At 40.8% G+C, this 18,772-nt stretch overlaps 1 long non-coding RNA gene across 1 annotated transcript; it reads right to left on the reverse strand.

Annotated features, from left to right (window-relative positions):
- Positions 1 to 9,127: 9,127 nt before the first annotated feature.
- Positions 9,128 to 18,703, reverse strand: LOC147599084 (uncharacterized). The gene is made up of 3 exons (XR_015260074.1): positions 18,474 to 18,703; positions 17,905 to 18,004; positions 9,128 to 9,296 (listed from the first exon to the last, which is right to left on the reverse strand). It is a non-coding gene; the product is annotated as an uncharacterized LOC147599084 (long non-coding RNA).
- Positions 18,704 to 18,772: the final 69 nt, after the last annotated feature.

Raw genomic sequence — 18,772 nt, forward strand, 5'->3', positions numbered from 1 at the left:
TCTTGAAAATTGATCTTTGGAGCACTAGAAACTAAAGCATTCTTAGCCTTTCTTATTAAGGATTGCTATTCCCCTAAGAACCCTTTTGACCAAACCCAGAGTTTCTGTGGGAATTTCCAAGGCAGAAGCAGAACAGGTAGCTAGCTGACAGAGGACTCATAACCATCCTAAAGCAAGCCACTCCCACATCTGAATTGTGGTAGTGACAGGGTCCACAAGTGGAGAAATCTGTTGGATCCCTCACCACATCCACTTAATTCTAGCAAAGCAAAACAAGGAACGCATTCACTACTTCTCATCAGCAGGCAGGTGTTCAGCAATCTGCAGGGAAGCAAGGCTCCATCACATGTAATGGTTACTTGGAGAAAAAAAAAAAAAGCCATAACTCCAAATGTCCCCCAACACTTCCTCCTTCACTTGGCCTTTCTGTGCTGAGCATGACATCACATAGTGTGGAATATCCCTTTGGTCAGTTGGGGTCAGCTGTCCTGGCTGTGTCCCCTCCTTGACTCTGTGTGAGCCCTGCTCAGCAGCAACTAAAACATCAGTGCATTATCAACACTGGTTCCAGCACAAATCCAAAACATAGCCCCCTACTAGCTACTATGAAGAAAATGAACTACCCCAGCCAAAATCAGCAACAAATGTACTCTCTTCACAAAACAGAAATAGCTTCTCTAGATGGAGCTGCACCATACTACCAGACAAGCCTTCTTAGATTGATCTTAGGGTTGTGTTTCCTTTTTGTGAGTGACTGGCCTCTTGGTCAGATGTTAATACAGCCTTCAGGAGAGCTGCAGTATTTTTTCCCCTGTTCAGTACAGAAAGCACAGCCAACATCACAAATATGTTCCTCAGACTGGATTTATGTGGCTAAAGACTTCACGTCATGTCACCGGCTCATGGTAATACCACCCTTTTCCTCATAGGTGCCCAAGAGGCCACAATGTGAACCTGTCAGGAGATTGATCTGGCTTTAAAAATCAGGTGATTTTTAAGCTGGATCAGTTCCTTGATCCACTTGGCTATATAACAAATTCCTTTGACAAAACCGAGGGCAGGACAAAAGCAGGAGCTAGTGAAAATGCAAGAAGAAACTGGAAGGGCAGCAATACAGCAATGAGACACTATCACTGAATAAAGTCATTTAAGTCATGAAATCACTGCAGAAATCACATTACTGTGCCTTAAGCAGAATTAGGTATTAATACTGATGATAGGTAGCTGTGGAAAGCTGCTTGTGCCCTCAGAAGACTTCAGCTTGAGAAATCTCCACTTGAGAGAGCTCCTGAATGCCTTGAACCAGAACAGGTACACACAGCCATTCTTTCTCAACACAGCAATGTTTAGAACATCTTAACATGTATGTGTAAAGCACCTTAACTAAGGTTTTTACATCCCAGTGTGATGCACAAGATGTGGGTTAGCTCTGAAAACTTTCAGGTAGAGGATTTCAGGGAGTTCATTTTTTTTTTTTCCCTAATTCCTCATCTTTCTCCTAAAAAGTTTAATGAGGAAATATCTTAAAAATCCTGGAAAAGGACAGGCCTCCTGTGCCTATTCAGTAATGAGTAATGGACCAAGTCTGCCAGTTTGTTAATACATGGAGAGGGATTTCTGCTCCCGTCATGCAGTCTGAGAGTAGATAATAAGGAAATATGGCTAATTTAACCACATACCTGAATAAGCCAGCAGGAAGCAATGCAAAACTCTAGATCTTCCTTGAATTTTCTCTCAAACTTTCCATGGGAGAATCCTTTGAAGAAAAGGAACAATGTGTGAGTCACTTAAAAATCTCTCCTTTTAAACAAAGAACTGAATTACTCACCCACTCTAGTGGGGACAGGTATTAGGCTGAAAACCATAACTTTACTGCTTCACTATGCAAATATCTCAGAAGATAATTTATTCCTGTTGTCCCGGCAGGCTGGACATTGCTAGGGAGCAGGGAAGCTGCCCATGCAATGCTTTACAGGACCTAAAACTGGAAGCAAGGGAGGTATGATGCTACTAAAGAGGGGGAAAAACCCACTTCCAGTCTTCATTTACTTCAAAACACAGACATATATTCAGCAGAATTATAGTCTAGGATTATGACAGCTATATAGGAAATAGATGGGACATGCCTCTTCCCTACAAGGATCAGCAATAATAGTGAGCAGGTGAAGGCAGCTGAAGATTGCTGAAGTACTCAGCTCATCACCATACAGCCAGGACAAGCTGTGCCTGGGAGGTAGCAGCTTCTCAGGGTGCTGCGCGCTGCCTTAGGGATGCCAGCCTGCCTAGAACTGGTTGAGCAACGCGCCAGCTCCGTACAGCGCAGACATGCCCACAATTATTAAAATGCACTCTCTGCTTGGGAAAACCAAAGGGTTTAAGAACATCTGTGTAAAGGGAGAAAAGGGAATTTACAATCAGGATATGATTCTTGGGCTTAATGCAGAAGTTACTAGGTGAAACTTTGTGGCCTCCATTATGTAAAAGGCAAGCTAAAATATTATAGTCATCTCACTGGCTTAAAAAAAAAAAATACATCATAGGGCAAATAAGGAAATAGACTTCTGAATGAAAACAAACAAACCATTAAATAGATTCAAGAACTATCACATTCAAGGTAATGCAAATAGACAACACAGGCAGCGTTTCCACACACAACACTGATGGTTTCCTAAAAACTGTAGGTTCTCTCCCTCAGACTAAACAGGGCACAAGAACTGATTTGGACTTGAGCCGCTTATGGACAGTAGAAAGATCATACTGGTGAGTGCATTTTGTACCAATTTAAAAAAAAGCATAGTACAAGACATAGATTGCTCATCTAATTTCTTTGGCAATTTCTTTTCTCACATATTAACAGATACTTCATCTCGACTTTCAAACATCGCTTTCAGTGGGAAGGTCACCTGCAAAAGCACATGGCACTGTGCCTTTAAGAGTTAGTAGGACGGTGTATAGCTACAGCAGTGAAAAGGCAGCCAAACAAAGTGATAGGAAGCAGAAGATTTAGCACAGGAAAGCACAGACTAAACAAGAAGTTCCTAGAAAAAGTGTTTGATGCACCATGATTTAACATCTAAATCACTAGCCTTTCTATTTATTCCTAACGTGTATAAAAACGGGGAAAACATTTTGACTTTTCCTTCCCCCCCAACAATTGCAGGTGGTGCTTCTCAGCTTTGAGCATTTCATCCCTTAAGTTGTCACATATCTGCTCACTTCCTACACAAGCGTTCTACTAGACACAGTCAGAGAAAGCTAATTTCCAACCTAGATTTTCACCTCTGGCATTTAAACGCATCACTACCAACACGCCAGGTATTAGCTAGTTCTAGAAGTTACCCAAATCAAAAACCCTAAACACATCTGAGAAACCACCACGCTGTCCATTTATACAGCCACTACTCCCAATGAGCACAGCCTACCAGCAGGCTGGGATTTATTTATTCCAGAAATTTGTGAATAATTTCTAACAACAAATCCATCTGAGAATTTTGCAATTTGTCAGCAAACAAAAGATGTGGCAGATTTTCTCAGATAAATTAGTTTTAATGAATTATTCACCAAAGCTTCCTGTACAATGAAGTAGAGAACAATTCCACATTGACAGACAGAACTAGGATAACAATCTAACAGTTTTTTTCATATTTTGTTTCTACAAAGTGACAGAGACTAGAAACATTCATACTTGTGTCTTTCATCGCTGCCTTTAGCACCACTATGACCCAAAGCAGATTTAACATACAGCCTATGATGAAATATTTACTGCCATGGCATTGCATCACAGATTTTTACTTTTTTCTAATAAAGCAAAAAGAAATTCTTACACATTTAAAGGCAATTTACAACAAAACATCTCTAAAAATCTTGAAAAGGCATTATCACAGACTAGTTTGCCAACAGAGCATTCCTTCTGGCAGCCTTACCCCAGGGCCCACTCAAAGCTAATCAATCACCCTCTGCCCTCAACCTCATCATTTCCTTTTAAGCAAGGGCTGGAAATGGCCCCATCTGCTTTAAAAATCAACGAGCAGCAGCTGGCAATCGGTCCTCTTTACAGAAGTCTGTGAGACTTAAGGATATTGTCCTGAGCAACTCAGTCAAAATTAATTATAACCTAGATGGAATTAATTAGAGGCTATCTTTATTTCATCGCCATTGTTGGGAAGACAATTGTTTAGCTGCTCCTCACATGACTTGGTAATTACAGTAAGATGAAACCACTATAAAATGAAATGTCCTGAATGGGCTTTGATTTCGATTTACAAGAGTGTGTTTGTGGAGGAAGAAAGAATGCTGGCTGTTAAATATATAGCAGCTCTACACACACACAAAAGGATTAAGTTCTTCTTATCACTTAGTTGTGGCATCAAAACAGAAAAGTTACCTCAGAACAGCGCATTTCAGCAAATATCCACGAGAAACACAAACAGCTGGGTATCTAGTTGGGAGGACACAAGCCCAGAACTGTGTGGGTGCTATAAATCTCCAGGACTTCAATCTAGCTGAAATCATTCATGTGGCTGAGGACTTGGTGTATCTGTCCTGAAATTAATCCCTCAACACAGCAAAGGAAAAAGAAGATTATACCTAGCAATGCATAAATATACACAGCTATAATGGCAGGCGCGAGTGTGTAGATAGGTGCTTACAGCATGTATATTTATTTTACAGATGCATTCACATACATGTGCTAACTGGTACCATGCTTTTTTTTTTTCCTTTTCTGCCAGTAGGCATTCATTTGTTAATTATTAGGTGTTCCCATGATGATCAGATGTTGAAATACTTTGCAGCTGGTAATTTGCCACACTTAGTGAGATGATGTTTTAGAGGAAAATCCAGTCTTATATTCAGAAGTGGCTTTTTTTTTTGTTAATTAAAAAAGGAAAAAAAAAAGACTAGCTAGAAGCAAGTTATCTTTATTGTAGACCAACTTTGGTGGAATTCGGTTGTAAGACTCAGAAGATTTTAGATTCAGGAAACATTCCCCTTGTATTTTAAGGTGTAAGAAACCTCCTGAAATGTTGTCACATGGTGAGGAATCCATAGTTTTATCTTGCACTGTGGGAGTGAGTTCCTCTGGGCGCTTTAATACCAATCCAGATCAAATGGCTCTAACTAGCATTTCCACAACCTGCTATCACGTCAGGCATGTGCCTACAAGCTTCCCAGACTGGTGGTTTTTCAGAGACAGGTAAAAGGAAGGAGTCTCATCAGGACTGAAAAGAGACTGAGGCCATTTTCTATTTGGTTAGTAACTGCTGCTGTCATTGCTAACATCTTTGATTGGATTACAGGAATCAGATTCTCTAGTTTGATACTATAAAAAACATTTGAGAACAGAAAAAAAAAAAAACCTCCCTTGCATTTAAGAGAGAGGAAAACCCACCCATCTAGTTGTAATCTATCGAAGTGACTTCTCTCTATGAACAGAGAAAAGCTTAATTGTTCTAAAATAACAATGTCTCTTGGACATTGGCTTGTGGGAGGCTAAATGCAAGATGACTCGCAATGGACACAAGTGCTTCATGCTTCCAGGGGTCATAAATAAAGTATCCCTTGTTGAACTGGCAAATGCATGCTTGGCGCTCCTGGGAATTAAGACAAGCTGAGTCTATGGCACAAAAGTGAAGGTGGAGCTGAATGCTTAATTTATGTGATGCCTCCTTCTAGGAAGACCCAGAGGCCCTACGTCATGAAGACACTATTTTTAGAGAGTGAAATCCTATGAAATTATCATGAGTTTCAGATGTATAATACATGAGGAGGCAGGGAGGGCCGCGCTCGATCTGGCTGTTCTTACACAGAGGGGTTCATGACAGAAGTTTTGCCTCATCAGTCATGTGGCAAGCTCAAGAGAAGAAAGGAAATGGCAAAGAAAATTGGTTCTAGATAGCAGCAAACTATTGCACGTGGTCAGCTTTCTCCGTTCTAAAAAACTCCCACACAGCAGCAATATGTTCGGAAAGGAAAAAATCAGCCAGTTTTGGGGACAGGTTACAGTTACAGGCAGAGGCGTTTCAGTGGGAGCCCTCCGAGGCATTCTAGATTAATCCAAAACCATCCTGAGAGAAACTCAAATTAAAATGAACTCTCTGGTTCTAGTACCAGCCATCTCTGGTACTACACTACTGGTTTTGGCACAGATGTACAGAGTTATACCCAGTATTATGACTTTGTGTACTAAAATGTTGCCAGTTATACAAGACAAACATAAGATGTTCAGAAAAAAATTAAACTGAAAAAATTACACGACTCTGTTATGGCTGTCACAAATATGCAGGAACAACTAATTGTACCAGTAAGTAAAATAAAATGTGAAGGTGCATAATTTCTTTAAACCCTAACAATCCTGTGACAATCTGACTTGATTTCAAAACATAGAGATTTTCCCATTTTTTTATCCTCTGGACAGCAATTACTGTTTACTGAGTTGCTTCCCAGAAACACTGCAGTAAAATTTTAAGACTACTGTAAGCGGGAAAAGGTCATCAATTACATTATGTTCGGCAGAGCACAGAAAAACTTGATAAATCCAAATAAAATTAAATGTATGTGTTTTTAAAAATTACATCTTCCCATTATATAACTGGTTTAATGAATAGGAAATTTAGTCTAAATCCAAGCTGGCCACAAAAGGCTCTCCATAAATTGGCCAAAAAAAATCTGTCATTTATTTATGTGTGCAAAATCCTAAATATTTCACACACTGTTGTTCAAAGATATCTTTCTGTGATACAAGTCTCATTTTAATCTTAACAGCATAAGACAGACTATTTACAGTTCCTCCTGCTCTAGAAGAGGATTTAAAAACCTTGTGTCCCAACCAGCTACACTCTGATTTCCTGCATTTAATTAGAAAATAGATGAGATTGGTTTATTTAAACTGGTACTTGAAGGAAGCAATTCAGTGCTTCACTATGTGCAGTAAATCTGGCCTTCCATTCCATGTACAGTTCCTAGCACAACACGTTTCTAGTACCACAGAGAAGCTTGCAGGCATTGCTTTAATAAAAATATGCCATTTAAGAATATTGTGATGTATTTCCACCGCCTCTGGGGGACTTACACTAATACAGCCAATTATCTGTCCTTATTACACAGAACTAAGTATGCAATTAATTGGCAATCTGCAGTGGCTTATGGAAACATCCCAGATGGATAGGGATTTATCACAGTATTTTCCAGCAGCAGCTGCTGTAATTTCCTAAGTTTGGGACACTGCATTTACAAGAATTTATTTCTTTGTCACGTAGGTCTTCTGAGCAGAATTTCCATTTCCTTTTACATCAGAGGCGACAGCTCAAGACGTAGCACAAAGCATCAGTGAGATAACACAATATTGCTACAGCAGGCATGTCTTCGTGATCAGACACACAATAGGATGTGTGGGCTGAACGCTCCCTCAAGAAATGAAAATGCAATCAATTGACTTAGTTAATATTTTGCTCTGTGGGAAAAACTCCATCAGACAGTCTGGAGTTTCATTAGTCTGGCATCGCACGAGGGGCAGCAGCCTAAGCTGAAGAAAGCCGCTTCGTGTTTTATTCTCGCCGTGCCAAGCATCCTTAGCAATCTGGGGGCAGGGGGCAGCTGTTAACCTTTCCAGCCTTGCCCTCCAGTGCCACTGTGGTAAGGTAATGCAGAATAAAACCAGGCTGATGTGTCTGGAGCTGTGTCACGGATGGCTTTGCTGTTGCTGGTGCCTGTGGCCCTCAGTAGGGAAAGCTCTCCTGGAAGCTGAATCCAGCATCCAGAGGAGGCCAGCAGACCTTCACAGTACATCACGGACTAGGGTTGGAGTTTTGAACACACCGCTCTCTCAGGGACTGTTCTTTAAGACATTCAGATAAGAGGTTATCGTTGTGCACAAAGCTTGTCAATGTAGTCTCTTTCTTTAGGGAGACAGAAAAAAAATGTATGGAGAGCTCCTTCTGCTCTTCATTTTTTCAGCTATTTTGCATCTATCAGAACATGAGCTCCTGATGCGATGCACAGTGTCTATGCAGTGAACAGAGGGAGAGACCATAGGAATAACCCCTCCCATCGTATCACCCTTCGGGGCAAAGTCACACCATCCATCTTCTACAGCAGCAGTAAGTACTGTTCATCAGACTGTCTAGGCTGGTGTAGATAAAAGGCCACCTTCAAATAGCACTCACATTATATAGCAGCTCTTATTCCATGGTCTCAAGACTTCTGTTTTCTCCTCTCAGAATAAATATACATAAAGGTTACTAAAATGTATGGTCAAGAGTTATATTCTTGTTTGTCTGGGTATACAGTTCCCTAATGGTGAATAGCTGACTGCTTTTTCTATGCACTCAGCAAGTATCAAAATTCCTGGGAAGGTGTATAAATGCATATTTGCATAGATCACAGTTCAGCCAAGTAACCTAATACGCATGTGAACTACACGCCCTGCTTTAGGAATTTTCACTTTTATGTAACTTAAGACATGCACCTGACTGTAAAATAAGCATCTTTTTATTCTTCCAGCCATACCTAAGCCTTCTGCTGATTCCACCTCCTCTTTGGCACTTGCCACTCTCATTTATTTTCAATTTGATAATTGCCCCCTTTACATTTCCATCAACAGACCCCCACACATCCAGTGCATCGCCAAATGGCTTTTGCCATGTGTTAGCATGAATTATTAATGAAACCAGCCGATTGTTCCAAGTGACCCATTATCATGTCAGGGGAGAGGTGAACCAGAGACAAGATAGGATTCATTTCTGAACCTCCAGTTTCAGTATCAAAGTTCAAAATCAAAACACCATCGGCAACATAAATCTATTCCTCTCAAGAGATCTATTTTTTTTCTGACAGGTTGTCAAAAAAGCCCCACAGCCCAAAAAGCAGATAATATCATGCCCAGGGCTTTTAACATTAAACTACTTTTAACAATAAACTACTTTGTTCTTCAGTATGTGACATTTCTCAGGGCTTTTCTGACATTTAAGTATCACCCAGGCATTTAATAATAATCAAGAAGAGAAAAATAGGAAAGGGAAACATATATTAGCACAAAAGATTAAGGGAAATGAATATGTATAGGATACAAAAAAGAATATATTGCTGGTATACAATGGGATGCCACAGAGTAGAGTGGGAGGGCTTCTGTTCATTAAGTGTTGATATAATGGATTTAAATAAAATTGAATAAGATCCAATTTAAATGCTAGAATAAAAAGACTTGAACGACCAGCTAGGGAACAGAATGGGTTTCTGCCTCTCAGAGGTCAGATCAATGGTTGACCGACAACAGCTGCAGATGGTCTGACAGCAGAAGCCTGCAGAAATAAAAAATTACTGGGTTAGATCAAGTCTGCTGCTTCTTTTTAACCCCATTCTTTGCTTTCTTCTGACATAAGAGTTATCCTCTAGCACAAAAACGTACCTATCACAGATGTCTTCACAGAGTTGCTATCTTACTAATTTTTAACATATCTCAAATTACGTTAGTTTCTATGTGCATGATCCTAAGATAGCACTGTTCAATTTTACAAGAATAACTGATACTTCAGCAACCGGACAGTCAATTCTCCTGCTGAGAAAAAGTAAACAAAAAAATAAGTGGCAGCTCATAAATTTATTCCAAGTGATGAGAAAAGCTTTACTGGTGATAGCACTACAGAGCTTATTCTCAGCCTGATGTTAATGTGGGGCTCCCTGCTTTAAGATTATTTAAGGATGACTAACTCATGTTACATTTATTTCCTCTAAACTTGCCCTGGGCTACATGAAAAGCAGGAATCAATTAACTATTTGGATGAACTTTCAGACAGTGCCACAAACAAAATTTAGAAATTCAACACAATACTTCTGTGGGGTGCAATATCAGATGAAGTTGTACCACAAGTTGTACCAAACCCAAAGATGTAAAAATCATGTCTTTTCCAGTGCCCTGGGTTATAAAACCACGGAAGTGTTCTAAGTGAGATAGTAATTCAGAGAAGGAAAAATTGATATCTGAAAAGTTAAAAGTGCAATATGCAATTGTGTGGGTTTCACTGTTTTCAATTGTGTCTACTTTCTATGTCCTTGCTTTACTCAAAGCAAAAATTTATCACTTACCACTCACATAATTAGCCTTTACAGAATGCAAGAGCTGTCTTAAGAGTCATCCTACTGCCCCAGGATCAGTACATTTTCCAGCAAATGACTCACTTTTTTAATCCCCTATGTGTAACAGTAGGGCACAGAAAACAAGAGCGTTTATATTGTTTCTCGTTGGCTGTGCAGCTAGAAATTGTACTGCTCTGACTTCATTCTCACCGAGGGACTTGCTGTTACGGCAGGCTGATCATCATGTTTTAGTCATGACAAAAGAGAAAACCTGTGCATGGTTATTTAAGGCAATCACTAAATCACTTTTGTGTCGTGTCTGATATTGATTCACTCTTAAACGCGCTTGGCTTTCAATGATGACTATGTATGGTCAGCAATCTCATCCTACCATGAGATGCACTAGGTACTGCACAGTTAGGGACTATGTGTTCTTTGCTTAGGGTTCAAAGATTAGCCTCTAAGGTAAATTACAGATATGATCTCTTAGCACACGTTACAATAGTATGGATAAAACATGCCTAAATGGGATATTTCTGCATTCTGTCTTAACGGAGAGTACCTAACCCACACTTGGATCTTCCGCTCCAAAAGATGTGCTGGAAACCCCAGCATTCAGATTAACTACTTGGAGCAACTCTGTACCAGTTTAAGGAACAGCTAGATGATTTATCATGCTGCTCCCAGCTCAAATGCAAATAAGATTATAATGCCACAATACAATGACACCTTGGACGTTATGGTTCCATAATGTCTTTTACTCAGAGAAATTAAGAAGAACCCTATGAAAAACAAACAATAAACATTTCATCTGCAACCTTAGCGGACTGCACATTTGAAGGTACTTATTACCCACAAAGACGTAGGTACCTCGTGATTCTCTGCAGGAAAAGGGAACCAAGACCCTCTCCAGGGATTTTCTGAAGAGTTTGCAAAAAGTACTTCTTAATCATTTTAGAACGGCAGTTACTAAACCACTTGTATCACAGAGTACCAACAGCTGTCTATCTTCGTTTTTCCTGGAAATGTTAAAAGTAAAAAAAAACACTTGAAAGATCCTTGCAAAGCAGCTGTGGATTATTTATGATGCTTCTACTACCCACAGTCTCAAATGCACTGCTTCACATAATTGAAGGAATATGGTTGACCCACGAATGATCTACGAGACAGCCCTAGCAGTCCATTACTGAAAATGGGATCTATTGAGGGAGAAGAATATAGATAGTGAGAGTCTGCTTCAAACAATAAAGTGCATTCAGTACGAATTCATCTCTAAAGTTACCATATGAACAGACTGGCTAGATCCTCTTTATTTGGTTATCGTCCTATGTGCCAGCACAGTGTTATTCAGGGCTACCGAATCAGTTTGTTAAGTACGTAACGGTGTGGTGTGTGACTACATTTCCTGGGGTTACATACGCACTTGACTTTCTGTGTACAAAAAGCCTGACTCTAGCTTGTGCTGGGTCTGTGGTGCCATTCTTCTCATGCATTTCTCCCTCATGTTTCAAAGCACTGACTGAAGTTTCCAGTTTTAGGTCTGCAGATTTTCCTTCAAGGCAATCATTTTGCTTGCCCATCACACTGTTACTGGAAGGAGACAGCAACACTTTCCCACCAAGATAAAGTAAGGGGAAGAAATACCCTCAAAAATCAGATCTGTTGTCATGGAAACCAGAAGAAGGATTTTCAAGGCCAAACGATGCATTTATAAATCAGAGATGAGAAAAATCCTACCCATTTATAACAATGCATTAAGTGGAAAATGTTTTTATTATAGGAAGTCAGATATCTACTAGCTCAACGAATGCTGCACTGTAAAGCAGTATGTGAATAATTATTTTCTATAACACAACATAATCTTGTCAGAACCAATGGTACATGTGTTTGAGAGAAAGGCAGTAGTAGCCATAGAAACAGCCTGCTCTTCCTGAGTGGCAGACAGTATCATGTAACTCCCTGTTTTGGTGGTGGTCTCATGCTCCTGCCAGCTGGGAGGCTGCTTTTGAGTGTGAGGGGGTTTTTGGTGCACCTCAAGCCACTGGAACCAGCACATTTTATTCTGCACAACTCCGCTGCTTGGCAGGTGTGCTGGCTCTCAAAGGAGGTACCTAAGAAAGGGGGGTTCCTTGTGTAGGATGAGAATAAAAGGTGGTTCCAGGGGTACTTGTAACAACAGTGCTATTTTTTCCCGGTGTTGTTAGAAGGCGTATTGCTACAGCACTTGAGTAAAGTCAGGACATTATGCTCTGCACTTTTTCAGTCCTTGAATGGACAATCTCAGCCACAGCATGCTTGCAGCATGACTCCAGGAGCTAGAGAGACGTACAAGAGAACTACTAACTTGCCTGCGGCCATAAAGCAAGACAAGGACAGACCTTGGAAAATAAATGTTTTTTCATTTTTCACTCTGAGTTTTCCCAGCTCTTAGTTCAGGAGCTTATTTTTCTTCCCCAGTGGCTCTCAACCATTTGCAGAGTGTTTCACAGTTTCACCTTCTTCCCCCCCCATCACCTTGAATCTCCTCTTCCCCACGTCAGCTGCCAGCAGCGAACCCAACCTAAAGGCCTGGCAAAGTTTGTTGGTCTGGACTCTGATCTGTGATATACCTCCTGTTTAATGTTGGAAATCACCACTTTAAAGTGCAATTTGAGCCTTGTTTGGGGACACACACTCTCTGAGACACCTCTAGCACAGATGACATACAACAGCCCTTCAAAGCTATCCCAGCTGTCTGTTATGATCTTGATCTCACTGGTACCTTTCTCAGTACAAAAGCACACGTTATCCTCTTGCTTGTGTAATGCCTAATAGGGCCCAAGCTGTAAAAAGCCAGTCTGACCTTCAGGACAGCTCATTATACTGTGGAGAATAGAGTTGGATTTACAGTTCAAGACCATTTGTTGTTAATGATGGTTTACTGTAATGTAATAAAGTACAACTTGAAAACAGAAAATACAGAGACAGCTGGCATGTTCTGCTCAGGAGAGTATCTGTGAGAGACAGATCTGCTACACTTGTTTTGTGAAGGTACTGGACTACCCACACATGGGATAAACACAGAGATGGGAGCAATTTACTGCTCCTACCTTCCTCCCAAAGCTTATGGTTCCACTACACAGGACAGCTGGACCACACAGGAAGCTGCTCGAGAACCAGGCTTTTATAGCCCGAAGTTTTGAAAAAAGCCTGCAACTGATTCGGCATCTAGCGATGCTGAAATGTACAGGGACATGGATGCATATTATTGTTCCAGCCACGGAGGCAGCAACCTCTGGGAAAGGCATAAGGCAGGAACGGCTTCATCTCTCGCACTTTAATCTGGTGTCTCACCTTTTACCAGATACTTCCGGAGCAGAGATCCTAGCACTGAGCAGTCAGCAACAACTGGGTGCTCCCCGAATCTGCACTGGTTTGGCAAGTATTGCTTTGGGTAATAACAATCCCATCATGGGCACTTGTTTACTCAGTGAAAGGAAAGCCAAGGACTTCGGACTCCAATAGACACGCTCTGCTTAACCTGGACAGAAATATGGGAAGGAGTCAAAAAGATGAGCTACGTTGAAAAATAAACTGCACAGCACAAAAAGAAAATTAATAGATAAAATCGAGCCCAGGTGGTAGGGAAGAAGCTAGTGATATGGGAAAAGAAGCTTCAAGTAATAAAGCAGTGCAATGCTAGATGCACAAACACCCTAAAATTAATTTGTTTACTTAAGGACTCTTCAAATCACACAAGCCCTGATCATGTTTCCATCACTTCTTTTCAAAACCTAAGAGTTCACCATACAGCAGATGACAAAACATTGGTTTCTTGTTACATGGTGGGTGTAAATACTGTACGGTGCCAAGAAACACAGCTGTCCTGCTGAAAAAGACTTCCTTCACTAGTAACTACAACTCTAAGATGTTTGTAAGGAGTTTCCTCCCACTATTAGGAGAAAGAGAGAGAGTCTGTATGCATTAAAGAGGTGAACAAGGGTGAAAATGAGTTCAGGAATGTTACTGAGATTTTCCCATCTCCTCCGCTTTTTTGTTTGTCTTATACAATGCTCTAAAATTGTTTGATTTTTTCACTGCATTTCCACCTTATTGTCTTTGCTGGTGTTAACACTTCCAGGGTTTTGGATTGGTAGACCAAACAATCTGACCACAAGAACACCATTGTGATAGCACACTGTGAGATTATCTGTGTTCATACCCTGTTCCAAAAATCTGGGCCACAGCGCTACTACGCATAGTGTCGCCCACAGTACAGTTGAAATAGATGAAATGCAGGCTGTGCTGTGAGGAAATGAGACCTTCTGTTTCCATCTGGAGCAAAAGGATCCTCTGCTTTTCATCCTGAAGTACTATATATGGAAACAGCTAAGGCTATGAATCGTCAGACTCTATGGAAAACTTCCTTATTAGAACAAATACCCTAAACAAATTCTAAAATTCCTTCATGGAAAGCAGCCTTTTTAAAAAACAAGCCAAAACAAAAACAAGCCAAAAAGAAACAAACCCAAGGACTGTTGATACTCAGCAAGAGAGAGAATTCTCACAGTCCAGTTAGACTTGCTCTGCTCCTCAACAGTTTTTATTAAACACAGATTACAAACCTTTGCAAACAACACCTGTTATCCTACCTGGAAGTACATTTTCTAAGATACTGCACGTTACCATCTTTACCTATCATCAGGTTCACCTCTTCACTCACCCTTTCCTTCTCCTTTTACAGAAGGGAGTTGGTTACTAGCAGGCAGAGGTTTTTGCAAAGGGAAGTAGAAAGACTTGCAAAACCCAGAACTTCCTCTGTGACTAGCTAAGGACGCAGTTCTGGTTACAGTCGGACTCCTTCTTTTCGCCATATATGGCTATCCCATAAAAACCAGAAGACAAATCAGGTAACTGCAAGGTTATAGCTGTCACAGCAGCCAACTGAATGCAGAAGCTGAATCATACGTATATAAAAGGGCATCAGTGTGTAGGTTTGGACTATACCTTTTAAAGTCAAAGGAATTTTGTGCTGTCACACTACAAGATGATCAATAGGCAGAGCCCAAAACTAATTTCATCAGATATCAACATTTTTGCAGATTTCACTTACTGTGACGGTAGGTGGCTTGTAAAAATTCAAGTCTACAATGAAAACAGGAAACACAGAGCCTAATGGCATTAAAAAAGGTGCAAGGACTTTTGTGTTCACTAGACCCTAAAACATGAACAAGCATCTTTAATAATTTAACTCCACTGTTTTCACAAAGTCAAGTCTGACCTCTTTTGCAAAGGCCAGAGTTCTGCAACATAATGTAAACTAAAATGCTGAGTAATAACCGGGAAGTTAAAATTATCAAATGTGTTTCCTCCATGTGACTTAAAATACTGCTTATTTAAGCTACAGGCTGCAAGAGAGTTTTGAAGCCCAATGGCTTGTTTGGAAGTATAGTCCCAATCTTCCCTTCCCAAAAGGGGAACACACCCCAAAAATACCCCGCTGAAAAGTGCCACTGATGCGATATCACCGTTCTTTGGAGTTCACAAAATTTTCTGATGCCTGTAGCCTGAGGGGGCTGGTTTTGTGCTCAATGCATGTATGAAAGCAGCTAATTATAAGCTCTTTGGAACAGAAATAATCTGTATCTCTCTGTCGCATAGTCTTTGGTACAGCGGGGTCCCATTCTCAGCTGGCCTTTAATAAGAACAGAGTGGAAGGTATGTATCGTATCAAAGGTGAATCAGAAAGATTCTCTACATCACTGCCACCTTAACATACATATACAAGAATGACAAGCAGCAAAATTTATCTGTTCTAACTCAAGATAGGAAAAAAATAATTTTAAAGAAACTAAAAGATAATCTAGGTAAAACAGATGTGCTTAATACAAACACACAGCTGCTCAGCTCATAATTTACATTCTAGGTTGTTACCTTGCAATAATTTCCTTTAACTGAAAGAAAGCATTATTAGAATCACCTGGAACTAAGGCTATTTAGATTTTTCTATAGTCTTGGCAACTAATAAAATAAAACCTACTCCATTTTATCCAAGTCAAAAGTATACAGTGTTTTAAATAAAGTAGTTTGGGGGTTTTGTGCCTTTGTTTTTTTCACTCTGCAAACAAATACACACCTATTACTAGCTCACAAAATTAGCCACAATTGTTTCCAGAACCCTCCTGTGTCGTCTTCCTCTTTTTTATATACCACTATATTCTTAAATGTCCTTAAAAGGCTTCTTAGTGCATTCTCTCTTTCTTACTGGCAGAAACAAAGTGACTTGAGGCGCCTAACTAGCTCAGCTAGAGCATGTGAAAATACACGTGAAGAAGTAACTAGTCATTTAAAGAGTGTTGCAAACTGTTACTCTCAGGGACCAGGTTTCTAACTTGACTTTATACACTCTGGGTGCAGAAATGCTATGAAAGGGTGTTAGCCCGTGACCTGGGAATTCCCCCACAGTAGGAAGATAATCTGTACGATTTAGTGTTAGCATTTTGTGGCTTTAAGAGTATGTCTACCCTGCAGATTACAGCCTAGTGTTACAGGCAAGTGACAAAACGCCATCCAGTAGCAGCAGGAAGCTCACTTTAGATTGACAGGCAAGGGAAATAAACCCAGAGTTTGCAGTCTGTTACAAAGGGGCAAGACTTGAAGGAAAGAGGGCAAAGCTGCAGACATCTTCTTTGCAAAAGCAGCTGCTTAGAGCTAAGGAATGCCAGGCACCCTTCAGTAGCTCTTGACTGGTTCTGAGCTCATAGTTAGAGAAGAGAGGTCATGAAGTCACTGAATGTTTGTGAAGATGATACTGGTCAGCCAGTCTGCCAGTCAGTCTTAGCTAGCTGGCAGTCAGTCTTAGCACAAGGCCAGTTAGACTAGAATCTCCAGTCCTGTATTGCCAGACCGAAATGATAACCTACAGACAGAGCTACAATATGAAATGCAACCCTTAAAAAAAAAATAAAAAATCTAATTGCATGTGAAACAGTGTGATCATAGAAACATTAGCCTTTAAAAATAAATTAAAGAAAAGAAGAAAAACCTAAATTGAATTCAAAAGCTTTGTTTTTCTTATTCTGTAAATTTCATTTTTTCTCCTTAGGCATCAACTGGAAATTCATTAATACTGATATCAACCAAACCATCACAGCAATTTTTTCCAGGACCTGTTTATGCAGCCCAGGGAGGGAGCTTCACCAAGAACAGAGTTTTGCCCTCATGGTCTATATTATGTTTGAAGAGCTAAGGGGAAAGAGATTAATGTAGGAGTTTTTACTTCTACACACATCCAGTTTATAAACATGGGAATCTAAACACACTGTCAACAGTGTTGAAGCACAGCCGACTTTCTAAGCATACGATGCCACCGTGTGGACATAAAAGTCCCAAGCAGGTTCCAGATGAGCTTTGCTGAATTTATGCTCACATTAGCATGAACTCCCCATTCATCTGCTCAGGCTTTACTTGCTATGTCCTGGCGCTGCTAATAGAAGCTGTGGCTCTAGTGATGACCATAACAAACCTGAATCTTATCCATTTATTCAAACATGACCATCTTGGAATTTGGGTCAATGCGTTTTTAACTCTGAGCTGGCAACAAGAGTAATATTCTGCAGGTTTTTATGAAGTTTTGCATACCATGAAGATTTTTTTTAAAAAGAGGGTAGTTTTGGAACATAGCTTTGTCAGGATTTTTACCTGGTGCAAAAGAAAAAAAAAAATGAGAGCTCTGCCATGGCTAGTACAGATTTTTTTTTTTTTGTGCATATAAAGGAACATAGATTTTTGTTGTTGTTGTTGAAAACACACTGATCAGACTATTATTGAAAGTTAAATGCCAAAGTGTCTAACCTGCTTGATGGTATCTGCTTGCAGGAATGCAAACAACACCAGCTTCGTGAGAATCCACATCTTCCCCCTGGCTGGAAGGAGGCTTCATTCCAAGCTCTGGCTGCAAACAAACCAGAGTTAAACGAACCACGGAGAAATGAGGCATCGCTGCTGCGAAGGCAAAGGCCTTGATATATGACAGGAACCAAACCCTGTGGCTAAAAGTATAAGGGGAGTGCTGCTGAAGTAACGTTAACCGAGATGGAAAGCTGTTGATATCAACAAGTGAGTTCTGGACCAGTTGTGCAACCACTGAGGCTGTAATTTTTCTCGTTAAGTGTTCAGGTCTCTGACTGAAGGCATGGCCGATTGCTAAACACTGTCCCTGTAACCTCCCATCTGGCCCTTGTGCAGCCTTTTCACTTACCCGCCTGCAGAACAGCGTAGAAGTTTCACCTATTCATTGAGAAGTTTCTGTGCTTTCTCTCCACTCCCCATTGCCATTGAAATTCACCAGAGCCTGACTGTGTATTTTGAAAATTACATACGTGTGCGTACATACATTACGCACAGGCATACACATCTTTTACCTTCCCAAAAGCCAAGAGCGGTTTCCAGCACAAACCAGGGCCTGCGACACCTTCTCCACAAACCCTTCTGGGGGCCTGGCAACCCAGGCACTTTGGCTCAGACAGGGGCCACACGGCGTCTGCACCAGCTACAACTTGGAATTTTTCACCTTCTTTTTGAACCAGGTTTCAGGGCCGGCGGGCCGCAGGGAGGAGGGGAACAGGGCCGCCGCGGCCTCCCTCGGCTCCGCAGCTCGCAGGCCGCCGCCCCGCCGCCCGCCTCTCCCCTTCGCGTCGCGTCCCTCCCCGCCGCGGCCCAG

The sequence above is a fragment of the Chlamydotis macqueenii genome, chromosome 13 (genome assembly GCF_036417535.1).
Source record: "Chlamydotis macqueenii isolate bChlMac1 chromosome 13, bChlMac1.mat, whole genome shotgun sequence".
NCBI lineage: Eukaryota > Metazoa > Chordata > Aves > Otidiformes > Otididae > Chlamydotis > Chlamydotis macqueenii.